Here is a 19453-nt window from a genome sequence, read left to right on the forward strand (position 1 = left end):
CTTTGAAGATTTCTCTAAAGTCATTTGACTTGGTTTCCCTTTGATTTCAAATTCCTGCTTAACCACTTATTACATGTATGACCTTGAGCCTTTTTAACTCATCTAAGCCTCTCAGTTTCCTCATCTGTAAATTGTGAATAAAAAGATGTTACTGTAGGATTATTAGAAATTTTAGAAATAATACTTCTAATTCCAGCACAGTGCCTGATCCATAGGCATCCAGGAAATGCCAGCTAAGATCACTAATTATTGCCATCATCTTTAGCATCATACACTAGACCAGACAATCCCACATTTAAATCTGCAGTGTAACCCTGAACAGCTTAAGAAAACTTTTTGAAGTTCAATTTTGAGATAATGACGGATGCTTTCAGAATTCGTGAGAATTTCAGAGGTTTCAGCAGTAGGTTGAAATGGTGAAACCTCCAAAAGATGTATCTATGTTCCAAACTCAGAACCTGTGAATGTGACATTATTTGGGAAAAGGGGGTTTTGCAGATATAATTAAGTTAAGGATCCGATCCTGAGATCGGATCATCCTGGATTATCTAGATGGGGCCCAAATCCAATAACGAGTGTCTAAGACAGAGGAAGACACAAAGAAGAGGAGAAGGGAGTGTGGCCACAGAGGCAATGACCGGAGCAACGCAGCCGCAAGCCAAGGAATGCCTGGAGCCACCAGAAGCTGGAAGAGGAAAGGAAGGATTTTTCTTTCTTTCCCTTAGAGCCTTGGGAGGGAGCATGGCCCTGATGACAATTTCATTTCTAACTTCTAGATTCCAGAATTATCAGAGAATACATTTGTACTGTTTTAAACCACTAGGTTTGTGGGAATTTGTTCTGGCAGCCCTAGAAAGCCAATGTAGTATTTAATACAGAGTGCCGGGTACCATGTTGACATGTGACAAGAGCTCGGTACATGGTAGCTGCATAGTGGCTTCCCCACCTGTCTTCACTCCCTCCTCAATGAGTAAATGCCTGTATAATCCATAGGCAGCCACATGAGAGTCTGACTCCAAGGAGCAGGGGGTACGGTTAGCCTCAGTCCATGCTAAGGGAGAAGCCTGACCTTAACGCCACGCTCTACCACAGCAAGTGACACCAGGGCTCTTCCATTTTATAATAGCACAGTCTCATTATGCATTGAAGAGTTCGTTCTCCTGAAACTCTTACTGCCCTCAAAGGTTTGGAATTTAAAAATAACACATCAACAAATCTCTGTTCAAAAAAAATGAATAATATACTTAAAGGTTCTTCTTGTAACAATAGCCCGCCTCTTCCTGAAGTGCTATAAAAATTCAGGGAGCAACTTCACCCACTTGTAAGAGATAAAAGAATAGCAACTAAAGCAGGCAGTCAGGCCAAGGCAGGGGGCAGCCTGTTGTCTCTGGGTTGAAAACCACCCTGAATGCTAAAAGAAATCACTCTAAAGAGGGGCGTGTGGGTGCATATTGACAGACTTCAGAAGCTGAGGTTTCTGAGCTTAGCCTCCTGAATGAAGCAGGACTTTTGACATACTACCCCCTGGGGCCGCTGCCTTAGGTGTGATGCTATCAGAGCCAAGTATCTGTCTGTGACAGGGTCCAAAATTTACACACCATGGGTGAGATGAAGCAAACACACGGTGCTTTTTTTTTTTAGGTTTCTATAACAGATTCCAGCTTCCTTGTGAATCTACATCCTGTAGGGCAATTGTTAAGGCGAACCTTTATACAGTGATCGCTGTGTGTCCTGGGCACTCTTTCCAGTGCTTGAGATATATTAACCATTTAATCCTCACGCTTCTCAGGAGGAAGTACTGTCAGGATCCCCATTTAGCAGAGAAGCAGCCAGTGACAGAGATTTAAGTTGTTTGCCCAAGGCCACATAGCTAGCAAACGGCGCCAATTCAAGAGCAGGTCATCTGACTCAAGACTTTATGCTCTTTGTCACTATACTAAACTGTGAGAAATAAAATTAAACTTGCCAATTAAAATGATCTGCCCATCTCAGATGTACACTTTCAAATGAAATCAACCTCTTTTGAGTAAATGCATGATCCAGTCCTCTCACCTATGGGAGCGGGACTTCTGGTGGCCGTGCTGGTCCCTGGCTGGGCACCATCCTGTCTCTGGCTGCCTCATGCCGTGAGAGTGTAGTCATGAGTGTCCATCAGGGCCCCTCTTCCACGGGCATTGGGCAAACCTCCACAAGTCCCCTTCTGCTGGCATCGAGGGTCCTGTGGAGGTATGTCCATACCTCACCCCAGCCATCTATTCTCTCAGCTTTGGCACTCAGTACCTTCAGCTGGCTGGGCATGCTTTTTGTCTTCCTTCTAGGACCACCGGAAACTTAGGAGTCCTTCCAAAGCCAACCTTGGCTCCCAGGAGAAGGAAAGGACTACCTTTATCCTTTCCCACCTCACATCATCCTCTCTGGATGCTCCTCAGGGCTACCAAGCCACTTCCAAACCACCACAGACGCTGCCCCACAGAGGTGTCCAGTTTCCTCAGTCTACTCTCAGGGAAGCTGAAATGTAAACATTACAACTGAGATATGCAGAAAAAAAAAATGTAGCTGTTTCTTTCTTCTTTTTTCTTTTTTTTTTTTTTTTGAGACGGAGTCTCGCTCTTACTGCCCAGGCTGGAGTGCAGTGGTGCAACCTTTGCTCCTACAACCTCTGCCTCCCAGGTTCAAGTGGTTCTCCTGCCTCAGCCTCCTGAGTAGCTGGGATTACAGGCATCAGCCACCACGCCTGGCTAATTTTTGTATTTTCAGTAGAGACAGGGTTTCACCATGTTGGTCAGGCTGGTCTTGAACTCCTGATCTCAACTGATCCACCCGCCTCGGCCTCCCAAAGTGCTGGGATTACAGGTGTGAACTACTGCACCCAGCCAGCTCTTTCTTATTTTCTATTATGTATCCCAACTTGCTGTGGCGCCCCATTCCCAGTCAGTAGCAGAAACATTTAAAAACAGACTTAAACCTCAATCTCTTCTTTTAGGAAAGTCTCTTTCAGTTTAACTCATTCTTTTGGGGGGTAAATACTCAACCAATTCAAAATTAAATTCCTTCTTAGTGCGGATTTTTTCAGATTTTTTAAGGGAGCCCTTTTTCCCTCTTCTTTTCCAAGACGGCCTCTCAGGAGTGAGGGAGGTTGAGAGTGGGCACATTAGTTCTCTAGAGACGAGGTCTTCAGTGGTCTGATCTGGTCTCTGATGCCCTCTGCTGGTATCCGCCAAGGTGTGGCTAGTCCTCTCTGGTCCACTGGTGGACTTGGGGTCCCTGCCCTTGCCTCAAGATGTGAAGCCTTCACCCTGTGTGACCACCTTGACTTGTCCCTAGGTATCTGCACAGTCATTGTTTTATCAGAACTTCTGTGAGCCCTTTCAGGTTCATGTGAAACCCTGGGTTGTCCCACAGACTGTCTGGACTGTGGACATACCGTTTGGCTAGGGACAAGTGCTCAAGAAAAGTTATCCAGACACTTGTTAAAATGGTAAGATTTTATTCAAGACTGTTGTGGTAGAGATGATGTCTATTGCAATAGGAGAAAGAGATTGGGTTCAACTCTGAATACAGTAGAGACCACTGAGGATTTATAGTCAATGAGCAGAGTGAAGGAGTTGGTGGGTTAAAAATTACTAAGAAGAGACATTAAGCGTAGGGGGATTCTTGCTAAACTGGCCTTACAGTGTACTTGCTAAAGGCAGGCTAAGGACTTACATATCAAAGTGAGGGATGAGGAACCTGATCAGATATCTAGGGTGGGGAATGATTTAGCAAGATCCTTCATTAAGACTGGGCTAGAGGCCGGGTGCGGTGGCTCACACCTGTAATCCCAGCATTTTGGGAGGCCGAGGCAGGCGGATCACCTGAGGTTGGGAGTTCTAGACCAGCCTAACCAACATGGAGAAACTCTGTCTCTACTAAAAATACAAAATTAGCTGGGCATGGTGGCGCATGCCTGTAGTCTCAGCTACTCAGGAGGCTGAGGCAGGAGAATCGCTTGAACTCAGGAGGTGGAGGTTGCGCAGTGAGCGAGATCACACCACTACACTCCAGCCTGGGCAGGAAGAGCAAGACTTTGTCTCAAAAAAAATGACTGGGCTAGGGAACTTAAAGTTAGGATGAGACCAAGGTCAAGGCCTAGTCATGAAAGGACTCAGAAGAGCCTGACCAAAATTTGGTCAAAGAGAAAATCGTTATTACCAGACAGCATCTCAGGCAAGTCTATCTGAACATCTATCAGCCTAGATGTTCTCAGACGCTTTTGCACTCACGTTATCTGTGGTTTCTATCACCTGAATCTTCACCCTTTGATTAAAATCTGGAGGGTTGGAGGTGCCTTTCCAGGGACCTAAACAGCATCCCCACGCTGAGTGAATTCCCTCCAATCTCTCTGCTTTCTACTGCTTCTCTCTTTCTTGTATATTCCGTTCCCTCTATCCTGTGCTCATAGTAAAACTCTAATCCAAGCTGGATTTTCGTATGTAAAAGAGAGGTCTGAGAATAAAAAATAACTCCTTTGCTCTCTCAGCCTAGGCTAGCTGAGACAATATTATTGTCTTTCTTTAGATTAAATACAACTTGGAAAGTCAAAAACCAAACCCTGACACTTTTCTTTTCCTTTGTACTTCCACAATATTGATCATTCCTGACATAATAAACACCTCTAACTGGACGAGGAAGGTCACACAAAAGGAAGTTCAAAAAAGAAATACATATTAATATATTTCAAAACTACTTTATTCCCATGCAAATCTATAGGAGCTTCCTAAGTCCACAGTCTGGGCCTTCCCTTCCTATTCGCCCTGCAGAGCTATGATGATGTATATTTTTCTGATAGTTTGAAAGACATTTGGAGAATTCCACTTTTCTTTCTCCACAATACAGTGATGGACATTGAGGAAGACACTGCACATTTGTTCACTCAGCACTCATTCCAACCTCTCCCAGTCTGCCTTTCTGTCTACTACAGGCTGGAAGGTAAAAGAATTGTATTTCCCATACTGTCTTGTGCTTAGGATCTGCATGTGACTTAAGCTCCCAGCCCACGCCAGTGACGTGTGGAGGTGGAAGTGAGTAACCAGCTTGAGGAAACGGCTGAATTCTCAGTGAGACAGGCTTTTCCAATAACCACAGTGAAAGAAGCGTGTGGGTTTCCCTGGGGTAGCTGTGGAAGCATATCTGCCATCCAGTCCCTAACATCACAGGTGCCCCTAAGTACAATCCCCTGGTTTAGTCAGTCAGTTCTTCTGGAAGTGTTATACTTGGCTGCTCTGTTCTTGGTCATGGAGCTTCTGAGAATGTTTCTGTTCAGAGATTCTGTGAACGATCTGATAGTCTTTCACCTATCCTTTTCTGCTTAGGCTGACTCGAGTGGAGCCTATTGTCTGCAACTCAGAAGCCTGACCAAGGCAGCAACCCTCTCTCCATCATCCCTGCTCCCACTCCTCACACAACAGAAACAAAAGTGTAAGCATGGAAATAACAATTAAAACAACAGCAACCACCGGAGGGGTCTTGGTCTTACTCAAAGCCATCTTGGTTTTAAATCAGAGACATCAACTTGAGCTATCTTTACCTAAAAGGGAAATTCATTAAAAGGATGCCAAGGGCTATGTAGTGCTCTGGAGACTAGAAAACCCTCAGGGGACAAGCAAGCATCTGTCTTTTCTTCTCTGTTTTTTTTTCCCCCTCCATGCAAAATTCCTGAGTTTATATCAAGTTTCAACGACAAGGGCAAACTATCCTCACTGCCAATTCCAAATTCTTGAAATAAAAATCAAGCCTAGATGTCAAGTTGTCCACCCCAAGCTAATCACTTCTGGCCAGAGAACTGCATCACACAAAAATATGGCTGTGGAGTGGAGGTGAGTACTCAGAAAATTAGGATAAGATGACAGACACTCCAAGCCGTTACCCCTTAGATGTCTGTATTTAGAAAACTCACCAGAACTCAAAAATTTCTAGAGTTTAATAATGCTTGAGTGGTAATCAGGTAGTTACACTATAGCGCAACGTACTCTGAAGCTGCTGAAGCCTCCACGAGGCTTCCCTACACTTTTGGGAAACCTCTGGATGGGGAATTCTGTGAAACCACTAGAGACCAGTGGCTCTGCCCTTAGTGGCTATGGAGGCCATTATCCTGACTTCCCGGAAGCTTGTCTCATTCACACCACCTTCTTTAACACTTTACTCCTAAGTCTATGTGACACACAGCTTGCCTGGGAGCAAGTCCAAGCCAAGGGTATTGTTGTGATTTTGCTTTACGAAATTTTGATGAAGATCCCAAACATGCCATGGTGCTATATTATTATTATTATTATTATTATTATTTGAGACGGAGTTTTGCACTGTTGCCCAGGCTGGAGTGCAGTGGTGCAATCTCGGCTTACTGCAACCTCCACCTCCTGGGTTCAAGTGATTCTCTACCTCAGCCTCCCAAGTAGCTGGGATTACAGGCACCCACCACCACACCCAGCTAATTTTTTGAATTTTTTTTTTTTTTTTTTTTTTAGTAGAGATGGGGTTTCACTATTTGGAAGGATGGTCTCAAACTCCTGACCTCGTGATCTGCCTGCCTTGGCCTCTCGAGGCGCTAGGATTACAGGCACAGTTACCGCGCCCGGCCCATAGTGCTATATTCTAAATCCTTAGATCTTGTAAACAGAGTACCAGAAATCTCAAGTCAAACATATAACCAGTTTTATCCAACTACAGTTCTCATCAGACAACTCTGTCATGGTAGAATTCAGGTCCTCAGTAGGGTTTGGATTGACTGGTTTAAGTGATGTTGAGAGTTCCTCAATGAGGCTAAGAACTATGAAAACACAAGGGCTCAACCATGCACAGAACAAGAGGGGATGTTTCCTACCATCTTAGAATTTTGACTAAAAGTCCCAAACCTGGGGACAGTAAGTACTAAACACTCACACAAAATCTAAAGGACTGAATAACACATGGCAAAAGCAGTCTGACCATTATCATTCTGTCTAGACTGTATAAAACTAGAAATTTAAAAATAAGATTATTTGAAGAAACTATGTAGGTATAGAGAAGTCTTTGATACTTTATTTCCAGAGACACATTGATAGGGACAAACAAGCCTGCAATAAAAAGAGCTGGTCATCTTACTCCTTATCTGAGTAGTTGTAAACTTCTCAAACTCACAGGTCTATCCTCTACTTTCCTGTAGAACAGACTTGGTAATCCAGGAACCCTACAACTATAAAACTATTAGATCCTTGATAAAATAAAATTTAAACAACATGGATAGACTCAAATGAAATAGGGGAGAGAGCACCTAGCGTGAAAAACAAGGCCTAACTAAAACAAAACTCTTGATTTGAAACCACAGCAAGTGAATGTGCACAGGTGAAAGACAGAATGCCTCTGAAGGCAGGGGCTACAGATGGTCCAAACATTGATTTTGGTCTGGAGTGTAGGTTAGATGCCAAGATAGGGCTGGGCAAAAGGAGCCGAGGCTGAAAGGGTCACAGGTAATAGCCACAGCCTAGGGCCCCGGGAGAGCTCCAAGGATACAGAAATGGAGATTAGAACAAGACTGACAGATAAGAGGCATTTCCTAATCCCTCCTCCCTGGTGTCACAAGAGAAGGAAGCGAGAACCAGGGGCAACAAATGAGGAACAAGGAAAGAAAAAACAAAAACAAGAAGGAGAGACTGCGCTGCCCTTCCCGACTGTGATGGCTGAAGCTGTGGGTGAAGCCTGATATGGGAGCAGGGATATTTAACTCAGGCAGACCTTAACACTGCACTTAAAAGCAACTGCAAAATCATGAATGAGGAAGAGAGATCCAAGACCATAATTGCAAGCAATGACAGAGGAAGAATAAACTTCCTTGACTTCTGGCCAATCAGTAAACAAGTTACTTCAGACATAATTGTCTCACATGATTGCCTGTAAACTTTGGTGAGATTCCATGAAGATGCCCTAAAAATTAGCCTGGGACAAGGAATTCAGGAAATCTGTTCTCCAAACAAAGTGAAAGCAAATCTCACAGTTTGTGTTTATGTATACTTGTATATTTCACAATCCAAATCATTGCCACAGGAAACATGCTTTAAAAGATGTCTGATGCGACCCATTCAAAGCAAAAGATTCTTCTTCTTCTTCTTTTTTTTTTTTTTTTTTCATAAAGAAAATGGCTCTGCTATATTTCCTCCATTTCTGGTAGACTTTTATCTTTATTGATAAGACAATGTATATCTGAACCTCAATAATTTGGAAGCACTGAAAGAAGGGGTGAAGGGCAAGTGAGGAGTTTAACAGAACAACGCAATTATGTGAGAGCTAGTCACAGAATTAGGGGAGTGGGCCGGGCGCGGTGGCTCTCTGCCTGTAATCCGAGCACTTTGGGAGGCTGAGGCGGGTGGATCACAAGGTCAAGAGATCAAGACCATCCTGGCAACATGGTGAAACCCTGTCTCTACTAAAAATACAAAAATTCGCTGGATGTAATGGTGCACACCTGTAGTCCCAGCTACTCGGGAGGCTAAGCCAGGAGAATCGCTTGAACAGGGAGGCGTTGGCTGCAGTGAGCCAAGATCACGCCACTGCACTCTGGCCTGGTGACAGAGCAAGACTCTGTCTCAATTAAAAAAAAAAAAAGAGTTAGGGGAATGAATCATGTATGTTGTTACTTCTGTGTGATCACAAATGTCAAACAATCCAGCCCATATTTAAAGGAAGGATAAAAACTAACATTAATGTGAATGAAATGAATAAAACCAATCACAAGTCAGTGGGCCTCAGGATGTTGCATAGTAATATGTCATAAGCGCAATATTTTCTTTTCTTGGTAGAATTAGATGCTAAACCTAGATGATGAAGCTATTTTTATGAAATCACTTTTGAACTGATTTTAGGCAAAATTGCTCTTATAATTACTTACCATTCTGAAAATAAATGTTCAGGTTGAAGTTATTCTGTAAGAATATGTGCTCACATCTAAATTACCACAAACTTTACGTTTTTTAAAGAAAGATGGGTCTCACTCTGTTGCCCAGGCTGGAGTGCAATGGCATGATCATGGCTCACTGCATGCGCCCTAGAGCTCCTGGGCTCAAGCAACCCACCTGCCTCAGCCTCCCAAGTGGCTGGAACTACAGGCATGTGCTGCCAGGTCTGGCTCATTTATTTTTAAATTTTTTAGAGATAGGGTCTTGCTGTGTGGCTCAAGTTAGTCTTGACCCGGGCTCAAGCAATCCTCCTTCCTCCACCTCTGGAGTAGCTCAGATTGGATTACAGGCATGAGCCACTGTGCGCAACTCACTAACTTTATTTTTATTTATTTATTTTTTTTTGAGATGGAGTCTTGCTCTGTCACCAAGCTGGAGTGCAGTGGCGCAATCTCTGCTCACTGCAACCTCCGCCTCCTGGGTTCCAGCGATTCTTCCGCCCCAGCCTCCCGAGTAGCTGGGACCACAGGCGCGTGCCACGAAGACTGGCTAATTTTTTTTGTCTTCTTAGTAGAGACGAGGTTTCACCATGTTGGCCAGGATGGTCTCGATCTCTTGACCTCGTGATCCGCCCACCTCATCCTCCCAAAGTGCTGGGATTACAGGCGTGAGCCACCGCGCCCGGCCACTAACTTTATATTCTTAAGGCTTCACATAATGAGGCTAAAAGGTTCTTGTATTTTCTCAGTCATTTTAGAAGAGACAGAAGGAGTTGGCTGAAGGAAAGAGTTCCTCTTACCCTGAAACCTTCATTACAAGCAGGCAAAATTCTGGCGTCTTCAGGCTTCCACAGATACCTTTCGTTTACATAGCATCTGGCAGTGTTCAAAGGGCTTCAGTAATGGTGCAGGAGCTACAGCCTTGAATCAACCGAGGAGGCAGAATCAACCGGCTCCCAGACTATTACAGACAAGCTTGTGGCCTCCAGCGAGCCGTGCGGTCTCTCTGAGCTTTAAGCTCCTCATTTATAAAACAAGGACATTACATATACCATCTCAACATTTTTTCTAGGCCTAGGATTCGGCGGTCTTGCCCTCCTAGTAACGGAGTGATACAATGCCGCCACTCTGGCAACGGAGCAGAGGCTGGGGAGTTTGGCAAGCTGAGGACATGTTTATGAGCTCAGAGCATGGTAAAGGCTGACGCGAGAGTCCTTCAGACAAAGCAGAAAGAGAACCACTTTCAGAATACTCTTTGTGATGTGTATGCAATTTACTTCCTAAAAAAAGGCAGAGTATTTTCACGGGTGGTGTGAGTCCATACCTGCCATGGTCTCAGGCAATGCGTCTGGCTATTTTAAAGTGCTAAGTAGTTTAGTGACAAGTGCCCTTCCACTTTATCTTTTACAGAATTATTAGGCTTTGGGGGTGAGAAGAAGATGCGGGGGAGGGGAAGCTTGAGTAATGCTTTCAGGGGCTGCTTCTTACTTTGGCACACAGATAGTTCTCAAGAGGAAAGATTTTTTTTTTTCAACTGTGTAGTTTTCCATGAACGGGAAATTCATAGCAAAACATTTCCCTTTGTTTTGAGGTAGTCACAAGACCACAACACCCAAAGGCCCTCCCTGAGACAGTCATCTGTAGATCTTTGTATTTCAGCCAGCATTCCTTGCCATATTGTTTATATAAAACACACACACCCCCCTAAACTCATACATCTAACTTCACACACATGCAGGAAGCTTAAATGCAAATATTTTTTCACATACCTTTACATGTACACTAAAAGCAAGTTTATATAACAAGATTAGCCACAAATATGTAATATAAAAATTCTGACCTTGTTTAAGGTACCCTAAGAATGGAGTACCATGATTGTCAACTAGGGTTCTGGGCAGTTTGGTATGTCTGAGAAAGCTCTGTAAGTGTGCTAACAAATTCTGAACAACATGCAAAATTTATTTTGGTGACTTCTGAGTATGAAGCCTGTTCTTACAATGTCCATCAGATGGACCACAGGGCTCAATGAGCAGAGGCAACATGATGCAGAACAAAGGGGCAACTTCTGGGAATGGGACATAGGTGGTGGACACATCAAACCCGAAGAAAAAGGTGTTTACTGGAACAAGGGGGAACGTTGCCTTTAGAGGCCTGGGGAAAATAAGTAAGATCAATACATTGTTCTGTTCAACAGTAGCAAAGATTATCACTTTGCTAAAACTGATAAAATGTATTGATGAAACTGATAATGCTGTTATAGAAATGATTGTTTCACTTTTAATTTTTTTTTTTTTTTGAAACAGAGCCTCGCTCTATCACTCAGGCTAGAGTACAGTGCTGCAATCTCGGCTCACGGCAACCTCTGTCTCCCAGGCTCAATTGATTCTCATGCCTCAGCCTCCCAAGTAGCTGGGACTACAGGTATGCATCACCACACCCAGGTAATTTTTGTATTTTTAGTAGAGATGGGGTTTTGCCATGTTGCCCAGGCTGGTCTCGAACTCCTGACCTCAAGTGATCCACCCACCTCAGCCTCCCCAAATGCTGGGATTACAGGCGAGAGCCATGGCGCCCAACCAAAATGATTGTTTTATAATTGCTGTTGACTTTTTCATTTTTAATTTTTTCAAATATACTGATAAAAGTCCTAGCATTTGCACATATGTTATAAACACAAAGAAGGGTAAGAAGCATCATTATAGGAAAGCATTTGGGTTTGGTCCTGACTTTCCTGCAGTGTCCCAAACCCCTTATCCTTCGGCATGTCTCCTGGAGCTGCTGAGCAACCAGGTGCCTCCTGAGCTTGCAGAGGTTATAGAATAAGGCTCTGCTAAGGAGGGCTTGAATGTCTGTCTGCTAAAGGGGCAGGCATTCCCCATATCTCTTATCCAGGGAAAAGGGGTCCCTGGATAAAAAAAGATAGCCTGATAGAAAGGGAAGATTTCTCACCCTCTGGGACTTGGCCTATGGCCACTGCCAAGTGGTAGAGGCTGACAGTTTTCTCTACTGGAGCCAGAAACACCATTAAGAGCTGAATCTTGCAAACCAGATAGTTTTTATGTTCCCCTTTGTATGTAGTTTTCTTTTGTTATCCCAAACTTTCTGGTGCCTAAAAATTTTGTTTAAAAGTTCCAATTTGCGGCCGGGCGAGGTGGCTCAAGCCTGTAATCCCAGCACTTTGGGAGGCCGAGGCGGGTGGATCACGAGGTCAAGAGATCGAGACCATCCTGGTCAACATGGTGAAACCCTGTCTCTACTAAAAATACAAAAAAATTAGCTGGGCATGGTGGCGCGTGCCTGTAGTCCCAGCTACTCAGGAGGCTGAGGCAGGAGAATTGCCTGAACCCAGGAGACGGAGGTTGCGGTGAGCCGAGATCACGCCATTGCACTCCAGCCTGGGTAACAAGAGCGAAACTCCGTCTCAAAAAAAAAAAAAAAAAAAATTCCAATTTGCAAGGCAGAGGCCCATGCCTGTAATCGCAGGCTTTGGGAGGCCAAGGTGGGAGGATTGCTCGAAGCCAGAAGTTCGAGGCCAGCCTGGGCAACATAGTGAGAACCCTTCTCCCCAAAAAATTAGCTGAGTATGGTGGCACATGCCTGTTGTCCCAGCCACTCTGGAGGCGGAGGTGGGAGGATTACTTGAGTCTAGTTCAAAACTGTAGTGAGTTAGGACTGTGCCACTGTACTCCAGCTTGGGCAACAGAGCAAGACATTGTCTCAAAAAAAAAAAAAAAAGTTCCAGTTTGGTCACAGCCATGCTGTGTGTTTTGGAGAATGAAGGAGACGGCTGAGTTTACCCTCGGGCTAAACATTATTGGAGGAGTGTTCTGCAGAGATTAGTGTGGGGACAACAGCACCGTAAGCAAGAAATCGCCAGGGGAAAAAGGAACCCCCAGGAACAAGTGTTGGCCATGATACTTAGCTGTTCCTCCCAAGGTGCAGATTCTTTCTTCATTGCTAAGCCTTAATGGATTTGTCTTCAATTTTACCACAGGGTCTTGCAAGCTCCTTTACACACATATAAGGAAGAATAGGGCATGAGTTGGTAAATTCGGCATCATAAGAAAGTTTGAGCCAGACGCGATGGCTCACACCTGTAATCCCAGCACTTTGCGAGGCCGAGGCGGACAGATTATGAGATCGAGACCATCCTGGCTAACACCAGGATGTTAGGCATGAAACCCCACCTCTACTAAAAATACAAAAAATTAGCCGGGTGTGGTGGCATGCGCCTCTGGTCCCAGCTACTTGGGATGCTGAGACAGGAGAATTGCTTGGACCCGGGAGGTGGAGGTCGCGGTGAGGGGAGATTGCGCCAGTGCGCTCCAGCCTGGGCGACAGAGTAAGACTTCATCTCAAAAAAAAAAAAAAAAAAGAAAGAAAGTTTGAACCAAACCTAAAATGTTATCACAACAATAATTAACAAACTCTCAGCATGAGACCCTGATAGAGGTTAAACTGCTAAAGAAATAATAATTTATTCATGTTGCACTTTGGCAATTATTTGTAGATCTTGAATGTAGTACCTCATCTGGAAATGCCATTTATCCTTTTCTTTTCTTTTTTTTTTTTAGCGCTTGAAGAGGATGTTTAATAGGGACAAATCCTTGATTTCCCAAGAGTATTAAATTCCACAGCTTAAATTATTTTATTAAAATGTCTGCAGTGCTGCTTGTGAAAAGAAAAAAAAAAGTGGCCATAATTCCTAAAACTGAGCTGGGAGTTCAAGTCCAGTAGGATTTTTGTTTATGGGGACAAGAAGGGAAGCCAAAATGAAAGAGGTGAATGAGAAGAGAATCCAGATTCAGAATTCACTTTCTTAAAAACCAGCAAGCGTGACCCCAAAAGCCATTACAACTGTTTTGTCTATCGAGACTGTGTCATTGAATCATGTAGACACATAGGCCAGGCCAGAACTCAAACTTCTCTGAAAATCACTGATTCTAGGCTGGGAGCAGTGACTCACGCCTGTAATCCCAGCACTTTAGGAGGCTGAAGTGGGCGGATCACCTGAGGTCAGGAGTTCGAGACCAGCCTGACCAACATGGAGAAACCCTGTCTCTACTAAAAATACAAAAATTAGCTGGATATGGTAGCACATGCATGTAATCCCAGCTACTCGGGAGGCTGAGGCAGGAGGATCGCTTGAACCTGGGAGGTGGAGGTTACAGTGAGCTGAGATTGTGCCATTACACTCCAGCTTGGGCAACAAGAACAAAACTCTGTCTCAAAAAAGAAAAAAAAGAAAGAAAAGAAAATCACTGATTCTTTTATCCTTAACAAGTCTAAAACAACAATCCTCCCAATAGCAAACAACAGTATCACCGTATTTTAATCCCAGTCATCTTCATTGATGCCTATAGTGCAACATGAAGAAGTTTCCATGCAAGTGAAGAGCTTCATAATAAAAATCTACAAAATGCATTTCTCTATACTAGCTCCCAAGTTATAACTGATATTTACTGTAAAGTAAGAGGTGGAAACTTTCCTTCTCCTCCTCCACCCTGAAGATATAAAACATTTACAATTTGAGAAACCAAAGAAAGTCTTAAAGAAATGTTATAATGTATAAATTATAGCTACCAATACTCAAAATGAGTCAAGAAATGAAAAAGATTGCAAATACATACCATTAATAATGTAATGTCACCTTAATTTTGAAGTTTATGTAATTGATGTTTGTATGTTGAGATTATTTCCCCTAATAATAATAATGGATTTGGGTTGACTTATTATTAACAGGGAAAATAACCTACTTTTTAGGGGCCCTTTATAAGCCACAGCACACATTTTAAAGATGGTTAAAATTATCTTTAAGTGAGTAGGAATTGACTCGATGGTCATGGCCCCATTAGCATGACGCTCCCTCACCTGAGTTCAGGTGGAGACCTCACATGTGTTTACTAATGTAGTAACAGGAGCGGGGCAAGCCAGCCTCATCCAGTGCATGCCAATGCCCTTATTCAGACTGCATTGGACACTTGGCATCATTCTTACTTTAATTTGTGTTCAAAACATTATTTGTTAGCAGATGATAGCTTTCTTCTTGACGTATCACTGGCATATCCATTGACAGGGTGGGTGAATGGGCTAGTAAACAGAAATTTAAGGACTCAAAAGTATTTGTTGTTACAGCTGGAAGGAATTGAGTCAAACATCAATACCCTACAGATGAGAAAACTGCAGCGTGAGGAGGTTAAGCCCAAGGTCATGGAGGTATTAAGTGTTGGAGTTGGGACTAGAATTCCATCTTCTGTTTCTGCACTGGTTTCCAGGGTGAAGGCCACTGGACTCCACACTGGTATGTGGAGGAAATGACTTGCAAGGGTAGAAAGAAAGAAGCTTTGATCTCCCAATGGCTCAGAACTTCTTTTAAAAAATGATGTTTGTTGGCATGGTTGGGAGCACTGCCCTGGCAAGTCTCCACTGTCTGACCTCCTCTATGTAAATCCAAGGGAGCCAGGAGCTCTGGCTGTCCAGAGGGTCCACATCTGGGCAGGCACCAGGTCAATCGCTCTGAGGCTCAGGCTCCTGACAATTGCACATACACCCAGGGCCTGGATTCAGAATTCTTGTCAGCTGATGAGGTTCAAGGGCCAGCTGTGGTGCCAAATTAGGTCTTGGAGGTCCCCAAAGTGCTGGGCATTAAGTCTTTAGTTGCTGGATTTAGAGGAGGCCAGGGAGGAGGTCCTAGAAGTGATGGCCAGGGTACTCTTGGGGTGGTATAGAGTATTCAGTGGGTCCTAGACAGTGATTTACCATGGATAGATATTTCAATATTTAACAACTAGTACATTTTTACCAGCTTATACAGTAGTCCTGAAATCAAACCTGCATATGCCTATTTCAGATGAAATACTCTTAATGAGATACTCAGTTTGGAAGCATCCCAAGGAGTAAACTCAGTTCTACATGCTGCTGCAGGAAATGTGACCCAAAGTATGGGATGTGCCCAAGGAACCTAAGGCCCACTGTGAATCACAGTGTGTATGCCCTCAGTCCACTCACCCCAATCTCTCATTTATAGGCCCCATACCCTCTACCCCTGCCAACTCATCCATCCCTTCAACACACACACACACACACACACACACACACACACACACACTCATGCATACACAAGGCAAACATTACAAGCAATTCTGAAAAGGAAATTACAAAAGAACTTGAACCTAAGGGTATATGTGTATAAGTGTCCTTGGCTTACATGAGTCTCTGTCTTTCTCTCAGCTACCTCCCTCACCTAAACATCACTTAGGAGCTTTGAGATTTTTTTAAACCTGCATTAGTGACACCAGGAGAACTACCCCATCCTCAAACAGGTTTGGGCTCTAGGAATGGCTCTGTCCAGCAGACCATCCTTCCATCTAGTTGAGATCAAGCAATGAAGTCAAAGAACATTATTTGGTCAAATATGTTTTGGCCTGGATTTGCTAGAAGAGCTCTTTGGACTTGATGAGAACTCACTCAATGACTAAATCTTCTTTCATTTAGCTTTTGTGTTTCCTGGACAGAACTCAAGAGGAAGATATTATTGTAATGGGGTTAAACAAGGTCACTCTGGTCTGAATGACAGACAATAATACCTAGCCCCAGAAAGGTACCTGTTTTTCAGGGTGGTGTGATCAGTATTACGCAAGAATCTTGCAAGCCATCTTTTACAAGGAGGCCAGCAAGATCACAAAAGGCAATACGCAGTTTGCTCAGAGACAAGCTGCTTCCTAATCAAGTTTTCTTATACTCAGAACTATGGAAACATTTTCAAAGGTATTATTCTCGGCAGGTTTCCAATAATTCAACATTTCCAGACTTACCCAAATGGCTTCTGAAATATTTGCTGTTTGTTGAGAGCAGCTTTCAGGATGAGGTAATTAAAAGAAACCTATCAATTTGAGATTTTTTGTTCCATGAGTAAATAATGTTGACATACTGTTCAAATAAACCCACAATTTACTGCAATCTGTTTTTAGACAAACCCTCCACTTTAACCTCCAAATGGGAAAAACGAAGAGACTTTCCTCTTCTCATTTAATCAAGAACATATGTTCAAAGATAATACCGGAGGCTTATTCTGGGAAGCGTTCTGCTCTTCCTCCGACAGCCACGCAGCGAGCTCACGAGGCAGCCTCCACACATAATGAAAGCAAACGCCACCAACAATCTCCCGCTCGGCGGAGGTCACTTCCGAAAAATCGCCCGCTGCTCATATAAGCACCGGCTCTGCTCAGGCACATGGAGGGGAAACGCCGCCTGTGATAAACACCAGCAGGTGGGCGCCAAGCAGAGGCCAACCCAGGCAACTCGGAGAGAAGGGATCTGGGATGAAGCAGGTGTGTGTGCGTGCGTGTGTTTACACACAGCAGCCCTGGCCCGGTGTGTTCCGGCTGCCAGAACCAGCAACCGCAGCAACCGCACCAGGAGAGGAGCTGCTCTCCCCGCTGGGGGGAGACCGTCAGAGGCACCAATTTTCATTAAACCTGAGAGTACACACAGGGGCAGGAGGCCAAAACAGTCCTCAAAACTGAGGCTTTTAAAAGCGTCTGTGGGGATCTTGGAGATCCTAAGAAAAGAGCGAGAGTGAGCAAGACAGAGAGAAAGGGGGAGGACTCAGAGTCCAGCACTTTCTTTTCCAGACTGTGAGTCATAAAAGGGGTAGGTAAATCCCTATCGCCAGCATATGCTAACCCAAGTCTGGGTTTAGAACACCTGAAGTACATTTCACGGGAATTAGCTTTAAATATCAACCTGATCACAAAGCTTGAAAGGCTTTTCTCCCATCCCAGGATGCCAGGAGTCCTCTGGAACCTGGAATGGAGTTTTCTGACAGCAAAGGTTTACAGAAGCGTAAGAAAAATTATGGAGATTTCCCCGCCAGGCATAAGGATGTGATCACTATAGGCACCTGTGGGCCCAAGCAGGTTACCCACCAATATCCCTTTAAACACCAAATTATGGACTATTAGGCCACTGCTTCAAGGCTTCTACAAATGTGAAACCTTGACAAATTCCCAAATAAAAGCCATAAAACCCATCACTTTTTAAACCTGCATGAGTGACACCAGGAAAATTACAGCAGTGTGGCAGGTCACTGTGAAATAAAGCTGCCAGAAAGAAGCTTATGATGCTGTCATGGAAAAGGCAATTAGAAGGTTACTTGCTCTCAGGTCTAAGATTGTTCTTGTTCTTACAGCAGCTCCCTGCCTTCCACCTCCCTGCTGCAAAATGGATCAATCTATAATAAGTAGTAGTTATATATCATAAGGCAGCAATTCCTTTTAGTTGTTCCACTATAAAAAAGCATCCAGATTTAGAACTTGACAGGAACCAGTATCGCCTGCCCCCCAGAGCCGGCAGAAAGTCTGTGTGTGTCATTCAGCCAGCATGGAGTCTGGGTGTTTTAAAAGCTTTAATTTGAAGGGGATAAAAAACCTGGGCGTTAAGCAATTTGGCTGTGGATATTTAATGCATCAGCCACGCTATAGAATTGGAGCCCTCTATTTAAAATGAGAAATTGAAAACTTACACGCTCTGTAGGCAAGGTGTAAGTAAATGTAGGATGGTAAGCAGAAATCAGCTGAGAACCTGCAGAAACGCCATTAGAAGGACTAATGGTATGGTTCAGAAGTGGCCTTAAATAAATGCTACGGTGTCGTTTGTAAGTGTGTAAAACAGGTCTGGCTTTTAATTAACAGAAGCCATATCTCCCTAATGTGTTTAGGTAAAGACATTACTTTTCAAAGAGAATATCCTAACAGGGTCTACACAGAGACCAGGAGGAAACAATGGCCCGCGAGTTGAGATTTGCCTCAAGGCACATTCTGCGTCAATGGCAGCATGGACATTGGAACTCAGACTCCTGATCTCTAATTTCCATTCTAACACACTTATGGTAGATAGAAGAATGCATCCCAAAGTTGTCTACATCTTAATCCCCGGAACCTGTACATATAGCACCTTACATGGCAAAAGCGACTTTGCAGGTATGATTGAGTTAAAGGGTTTTGAGATAGGGAGATTATCAGGTGGCCCAATAGAATCGTAAGGGGCCTGATAAGTATGAGAGGGAGCAGGAGAGTAAGAGTCAGAGTTAAAGAGAGACTGGAAGATGCTATACCACTGGCTTTGAAGATGAAGGAAGAGGCCACAAGCCGAGGAATGCAGGCAGCCTCTAAAAGCAGGAAAAGGTAGGAAATGGGTCCCATGGCCTCCAAAAAATGCAATCCTGCCAATGCCTTGATTTCAGCCCATGAGACCTTTTCAGACTTCTGACCTCTAGAAGTCTAAGAGAATATACTGCGTTGTTTTAAGCCACTAAGTTTGTGATGATTTGTTTTTTTGAGACGGAGTCTCGCTCTGTCACCCAGGCTAGAGTGCAGTGGTGCAATCTAGGCTCACTGCAACCTCTTCCTACTGGATTCAAGCAATTCTCTGCCTCAGCCTTCTGAGTAGCTGGGATTGCAGGTGCCTGGCTAATTTTTTTGTATTTTTAGTGGAGACAAAGTTTCACCATCTTGGCCAGGCTGATCTTGAACTCCTAACCTCGTGATC

This window comes from Sapajus apella, unplaced genomic scaffold (genome assembly GCF_009761245.1).
Source record: "Sapajus apella isolate SASKATOON/1434 unplaced genomic scaffold, GSC_monkey_1.0 scaffold27, whole genome shotgun sequence".
Classification (NCBI taxonomy): Eukaryota; Metazoa; Chordata; class Mammalia; order Primates; family Cebidae; genus Sapajus; species Sapajus apella.